The sequence below is a fragment of the Thermobia domestica genome, chromosome 11, assembly GCF_964235325.1.
Source record: "Thermobia domestica chromosome 11, izTheDome1.hap1.1, whole genome shotgun sequence".
Lineage (NCBI taxonomy): Eukaryota > Metazoa > Arthropoda > Insecta > Zygentoma > Lepismatidae > Thermobia > Thermobia domestica.
Genome location: NC_137464.1, coordinates 208070524 through 208078055, shown reverse-complemented (window position 1 = coordinate 208078055; position 7532 = coordinate 208070524).

The window sequence follows — 7532 nt, the reverse complement described above, 5'->3', positions numbered from 1 at the left end:
GGTGACATCACGTTACTTGTAAACTGTTGCCAGCATTTTATTAATTTCTTTCGTTGATTTTTCAAGTTTGAAACAGAACAGCATGTTCGTTCGCCACTTCATTTTGTTATCCGTTTTTCTTTTTTCTTTTTCTTTTTCTTTTTCTTTTTCTTTTCTTTTTTACCGCGCGCACTGTATCTTCACTCTACAATGTGCTATTTACACACGATAAACACACTCGCAGCACTGTCCCTCGTGGCTAAGCGGTTAGCCTTCACGCCTTTGGCGTGGGAGACCCGAGTTCGATTCCCTGCGGGAGCTCAGGTGGTTCGGATTCCACGTTAATCAGTAGGTCCACGTCTCATATAGCCTCGCTGCTGAACGTCAGTTTAAACTCAAAATCAACTCAACTCAACTCGCAGCACTGTCGGTCGTGAACTTGTTCAGACACGTAGTGATCTGTCTGGCGCGGGATGTGACGGTGGCGCACTCTTATGATCGTGACCAGTATGACTTCATTCACCAAACTTTCTGGACGGAAGTTGTATTAGTCCTCACGATAATTTTTGAACGAAAGCAAAATTTTGAATTCTGTTTTATGGAATAGATATTTAGAGCGATTATCTCGGTCCCGTTAGTTAATAAAGTCAGTCCTTTAACATCCTTATGGGTAACGATGACTTCAATGGTGACCTTAACATACTATATAGGTTAAAAATCATGAGATTCCCTAGCTTCTATGCAACTTGTGAAGCAGCAACTCATTGTTGCTTGCTTATGATAAAAGAATATGTACTATGTAGCTTTACTTATTACAAAATATTTATTAATCTTTAGTTCCACGTGATCCTATTTCCTGTCTTTACAGCAGTTTATTTTTACTTACAATCAGGGCCGTCGCGTGGGATGTAAGCGCCCGGGGCAAGAACCCCAAAGCACCCCCCCTTAGTGTGTTATGAAAAAGAACCAGAGTTTATTGGTGTCCTCCTACTTTCGACAGTCTTAGGTGCGACAGGAACTGTTAAGTGTCCTATGAGCAGTGGCGAAGGGTCGTAAGAGGCCCTGAGGCCCGGCCTACCCATTTACTTTCAGAAATTATAACTTATAATTAATCCATTTCCTTTGCACAGAATGTATGATAGTTTTCTAAGTTGAAAAAAATATTGTTTGATAAAGAAATCGTGGTTAGCACCACTGCTAGGAGGCTCACCGAGCAGTGTCTCAGGCGGCAGTAAACCTACTGCCAAGCTACTCAGAAAATCCCGCGAGAGAACGTGTTGGTAATAACCTGCGAAAGAGACCGGCCTCAGCGCTTATCGTCTTTCGTTTCTGCATAAAGCGTTTCTCTCGAGACCTTCGATTTCGATTCGATATGTCAAACAAATAAAGAGCAAGAGAATGTAGGGCCCCATTCCGTACCAACTTTGCTTAATTTTGCGGACTCTGACGCAACGCGAAAGCTGGAGCAAGCTATTCTAAAGGTGCTATGACTATTATCGCAAACTAATGCCTCTTTATTCCGTTACGTTGGCGCAAGCCTGTACGAAATCAGACTCGTTGAGTTCATTAGAATTGAGTAGAGAGTGTGCGTTTTCGAGATATTGTGAGTGATATTTTTTTCTTACATTTGCAAAAATGAATGAGAGAAAATGTCAGTAAGTGGAGAATATGAACATAATATAATTCCTATTAAAGAATTTTCTATATCAGTGGTCTTTTGGAATTCCATGTGTTATTAAAGAACGAAGACTAACGCCTGTGTTGAAAATAGGACAGAGAGCAAGAGAGTTCTGCATGCATTGGTACAAAAAATATTTGTGATTGTTGACATATAAAGAGCAACATATGAAAAAAATATTTAAGTATGATTCTGCTTTTGAAGGAGAATTAAGTGACACACAAAATGATTTGATTAAATGCTTCTCATGTGTTTTGAAGAATATAATTAAAGACGAAATTCTACAAGCAGGGTTTGTTTCAGTCATAGACTAAACAACATGGGCCTTATGCAGAATAGTTTTAAGGTATGATTTGCGTCATACTAAAGGCCTGACTACTGCAGGAAACATGTCAGCGGAGCTCTTTAGTAAGGCACTAATCGCGCTTCAGAACGACTCTGAATAAGGCCTCATATGTTTCTTGTAAAGCGCAAATAATGTGATAATTCACCTTCCCCACCCGATCACACCCAACTAAAACAAACTGCATTACGGTGAATTACGATAAGCCATGAGACACATACGTGAATTTCATTAATAAAATTGAGATCTGGATCGAATAAGTGCTGTCGATGGACTACAATTACTTTAAATTTATGTGAATTTGTTTTCTTGTGTTTCTGTAGTAAAATATTTGTCTAGCCTGTTTCATTTGATTATTGTTATTATTATTATTATTATTATTATTATTATTATTATTATTATTATTATTATTATTATTATTAGTAGTAGTAGTAGTAGTAGTAGTAGTAGCAGCAGAAGCAGTAGTAGTAGAAGTAGTAGAACATTGGGCCTACCCTCTTGAAACTATCACCCTTCGCCACTGCCTATGAGCGACCGATTCGATGTGTTAACTGGCCTATGAATCACCGATTCGTTCATACTAAGATAATGGAAGAAGATAAGGTTCCCTCTTATTTAACTTGTTACACGCTAAGGTGATTAAGAACCTAACAAAACGTACTATGAAAAGTTTACGTTCCTAGGGGTGTAATTTCAAAAACACCGTGTATCCGAAGAAATTATTACACAAGTTATAAATCTCTCGCAGGACTTACCAATTCATCTAGCTATAACGGATTATATCAGATTGCTATACGGCAAACTTTTATGTATAAGTCAAAGCAAGGGGAAAGGCGAAAGGGGAAAGCATTTAGTTAACGTTTTTGTATCTTACAACAAAGGGGGAAGGTGATTTAAAGGGTTTCTTTACCTTTTGGATTGTTTAGAGTGTACTGTATTGTAATTGATGGGATCGGTTGGGAATAGCCAATCAAATGTAAGGGATCTCAAAAGCTGTCTTTTACTATTGAAATGCTTTAGGGGCCGTGGTGGCTCAGTGGTAGAGTATTCACCTCTGGTGTACGGGGTCCTTCGTTCGACCCAGCTCTCGCCCCGTGAACTTTGTGGTGGACAAACACCGTGTGCGTGGGTTTCCTCGGGGTTCTCCTGTTTCCTTCCACTTTCTTCATCCCACCATTTCACACATTTCGAATCATCACCGTCTCCTTTAGTCTAGCCGTCAAACTGAAAGATTTCATTTCATTTTTGTGTTGAAATGTTTTTCTCATTTTATTCATAGAATGTTAGGAGTGTAAAAAGTGGGTGGTTGGCGAAAGTGTTACACATTTAAGTTTTCTAAAATAAGATATATTGCTTTGCTTAGTGAGTAATTAGATTTGAATTAAATTAAGTACGGAAAGCAGTGCTTTTGAAGAAAGGGAATATTAAAATTGGGTTTTCAATTATACTTTTCATAGAAATATCCATGTTCTCTCGTTAAGTTATTTGATATGTTTTATGTCAGATCTAACTCAAAATTGAGATGTTTTATTTACACCTACAGTAGAGATGAACATATCACTAATACGTACATTTTTCGTAGCGAGGTTGTTCGGACGCTAATAACATCAGAGGCAAATATATTTTAAAAGAGGGAATCATATCATCTTTCACCATCTCAATGCAAATGAATCGGTCGCTCATAGAACAGGTAAGAGTTCCTGTCGCTAATAGAACTGTCGCTTGTAGGACTACTTCAGTTTATTCTGTACTCCTAGATTTAAATATGGAATGTAAGGTCGTAATATAAGACAAAAGAAGTTGATGTTATACTGATTTTTAAAAGTGAATGGCTATTGTAATTAAAATATAAAAGTTAATGAAAACATGGTTTTTGAATTAATGAAATCTAATGCTATTCTTGCTTATTTTGAAAAGTTGATACACATCAACACAATAATAGGATAGAATATACAAATAACAATACAAATATTAAATTCTAAGATTAAAAAAAATACTCTTCTCAAAGAGGGCTGGAGAGAGTTCTAGTTGAATAATCGTAGACGATGTTTTACATTCCCGGTAATTTTCAATTCCGGCAATACTCTATCGGGAGTCCCTCAAGGATCTAATCTAGGTCCCCTGTTGTTTATTCTCGTTATTAGTGATATTCCTCTGTGTATTAAAACTTCTGAAGTTCTTTCTGTCGACGATCTCATATTATACTCCAAAGTAAGTTCAATTGATGACTGCGTGAAACTTCAACAGGATCTACAGAGAGTTCAAATATGGAGTGATACGAATAAATTAGTCCTGAATGTGTCCAAATGTAAATCTGTATCTTTCAAGAGAAAAGAAAATCCAATTAACTTTACGTATACAATAAGTGGCACTTCCTTGTCTACCCCAAATACTACCAAAGATCTAGGAGTTATATTTGATAGCAAATTAACATTTGCTCAACACATTGATGCGATAGCGAGTAGTGCATATCGAAACCTAGGTTTAATTTATAGGATAGAACAGGATTTCTACAAACTTACAACATGTATAATTTTATATTTTTCGTATGTGAGGTCAAAATTAGAATACTATTGTACTGTTAGGACACCAAATGTCACTAAATACTCTGATGCAATAGAAAATATACAGTTTAATTTTTTTTAAATGCTTGCATACAAGAAAACTGGTTTCAACCCAAAATGAAAACTTCGTAACGAATTTTAGTTTTCAAATATTAGAAAAAAGGATATAAGTATTTGATCTGCTGTTCTTACAGAAATTATTAAACGGTAAAATTGATTGTCTAGAATTAGATTCAGAAGTGTTATTACTTGTCCCAACAGGTAAGCAACGTAGCAACTCTTACTTCAGAAATGAGTTCAGTTGTTAAAGAATGTACTTTGCAAACAATTTTTGAATGCCAATGTAGTACGGATAAATTATCGGCAAGTTTCAAACTTTACGTATCATTAGTACACGTAATTCATTCCAATTACTTGGACATAAATATTTGATGGAAAATAAATTAATATTGTAATTTATATAACGCAGAGCTCAAATCAATCGAGTGGTAATTTTGATTATATATATATATATATATATATATATATATATATATATATATATATATATATATATATATATATATATATATATATATATATGAAGATATGACCATCTTGTAATAAATGCAGATAAATGCAGCCCTTATCCTATTTCATCCCGCCTTTTTTCTTCTTTTCTAAGGAAAACCTCAGGAAAAGCTGAAACATTTCCTTAACCCTTATTCAATCCTGGCTTTTTGAGGTAAATTTTAGACTTTCATTCAAGCAAGTACTGTTTTATTGCTATTTATCGTAGGATGTATGAATCATGATCCTACGATAGTAAGGAAGCATTAACGTTAGCTGTTTGAGTGAATGTCTAAAATTTACCTCAAAAGTGGAAATTTAAAAGGGTTAAATAAGAAGGCCATGTACTAAACTTGTGACCTTCTGACCTTCTGAACTTGTGACCTTCTGATGTTTCTGACCTTCAGAGATTTCGAGATATGGGCATTTTAAGATAATCATTACCAACCTTCTTTTCCTTCCTTCCTTCGTCAATTTTCCGAAAATTCTTCGTAAGTGAGACCTTACATCATAAATCCTATAACCGGTCGAAATTTCAAGTTTCTATTTTAAACGGCTTTGCCTGAGCATTGATCTATCAGTCAGTCAGTCAGGACTTCGTTTATTCATATGAATATATATATTATATTATATGAATATGAATATGTATAGTATTATTGCATATGTTTATGTATAGTTAAGCTTGACGTTATAAGTGATGATACTCTTAAAGTATACGAAGCAGTGACCAGAAGAAATTACATAGAAGTGACTAGAGGAAATACTGGATAACCCCAAGAAAATATACGAGAAAATATACCAAAAAGTTACATGGAGTGGGATTGAAACTGGGATCTCTTGCTCCAGAATTGAGTACTCTAGCTTTGAGTTACCTTTGCTTTACACAGTTTTGTCCCAAACGCCGTCTTGTACAAAAAATTTGTTCAAAACATGTACGATAAATGCCAGTAGTTAGAAATGATGTATGAAAATAATCTAACATTGCTTTGAAATCCTAATGTTATTTTAAGTTACAATGCCATCAAAGTCCTTAGTTTCTCCCAGAGTGAAGCTGAACTGGGGAAGAAAGATCGTGCTCCAGTTTTGGCTCTACATAAGTGTGGACGCTCTACGACCACTATTTTTAAGTTATTGCAGGAACTGACCATTATACAGAAATTCGTTATCTCACCATACAGCAGTAAAATTAAACACTGTTTGCCTCGCACTGGTAGACCTTGCACCATCAGTACATCAGGTGTCATTAAGGCAGTGAAGGTAAGAATCGCTTGAAACCCGATCGATAAGCAGGAACTGATGGTCCTGCAAATGAACATTTCGCGATCATGATTGAAAAGGATGATCAATAAAGACTAAGGACTGCATGCCTATGTCATAAGGGCAGGCCAGTGGTTAAATTAGCGCTTGATGAGAACGCGACGTGAAAGATCAAGGTTGCTCCTGCAGCAGTACGCATATAACAAGCATCGACAAATTTTTTACACAGATAAAAAAAGAAAATCACAGTTGAAGAACAATTCAACAGAGAGAATGATAGGATGTATGCTACAACCAGTGCTACAGCATGTGAACAAGTTCTCCGAGTCCAGCGAAGCCATCACCCTGTTTCAGCGATAATTTGGCTGGCTGTGTAGTATCTGGATTCTACTGACGTCCATGTTTGCCAAAAGGTGCGAAAACGAGGGCTAAAGTGTATCAGGAGGACATTCTCGACAAAGTTAAGAAATTCTTTGCTACCATCATATTCAAAAATAAGGCTTGGGTGTTCTAACAGAAGTTAGCACCAGTTCAAAAGACAAAGATGACGCAGGAGGGGTTTCGTTGCTAAAATTGCGTATATGCCAGAAATCTCTACACTGCCAAGAAAATCGGTTGCCGATTGCCTGGTTGCAATGCTAGTTCTATTTGGATTCGATGTTCGATCTGCAGGATATAAAACTGGTAGAAGGAAGGAATTGCTTCCAACTGTATCATTGATTGTGAAGAACTGTAAAACCTGTCTAAATCTGTACGTGACATCCACTAAAAAAAGTTTAAACATTTTACAATTCCCAAATAAATTGTGTCATTGATGCACGGTTTGGTAAATTACAATTGAAATATGAAATAATTTGTTCCTTAATAACTTGCAGGAAATAAAGAAATATGAAATGTGTACTAAAAAAAAAATCCTTCGTTAGTGTCAGTTCTATATGTATTATATAAGAATTAAATTATATTATCTAATGTTTCGCAGATTCCAGAAGACAATTCTCTATTACAGTTAAGCAAAAATTCATTACTTTATATTTTATTTTCCGGAAAATAGAATTCTTGAATTCCAATGTCGCATATAAGATACACCCACCTTCGCACACATGGAATAAAAAATGAATTACTAGTTTTTCTTTAAAATAGGTATAAGTGTAAAACCTTCAAT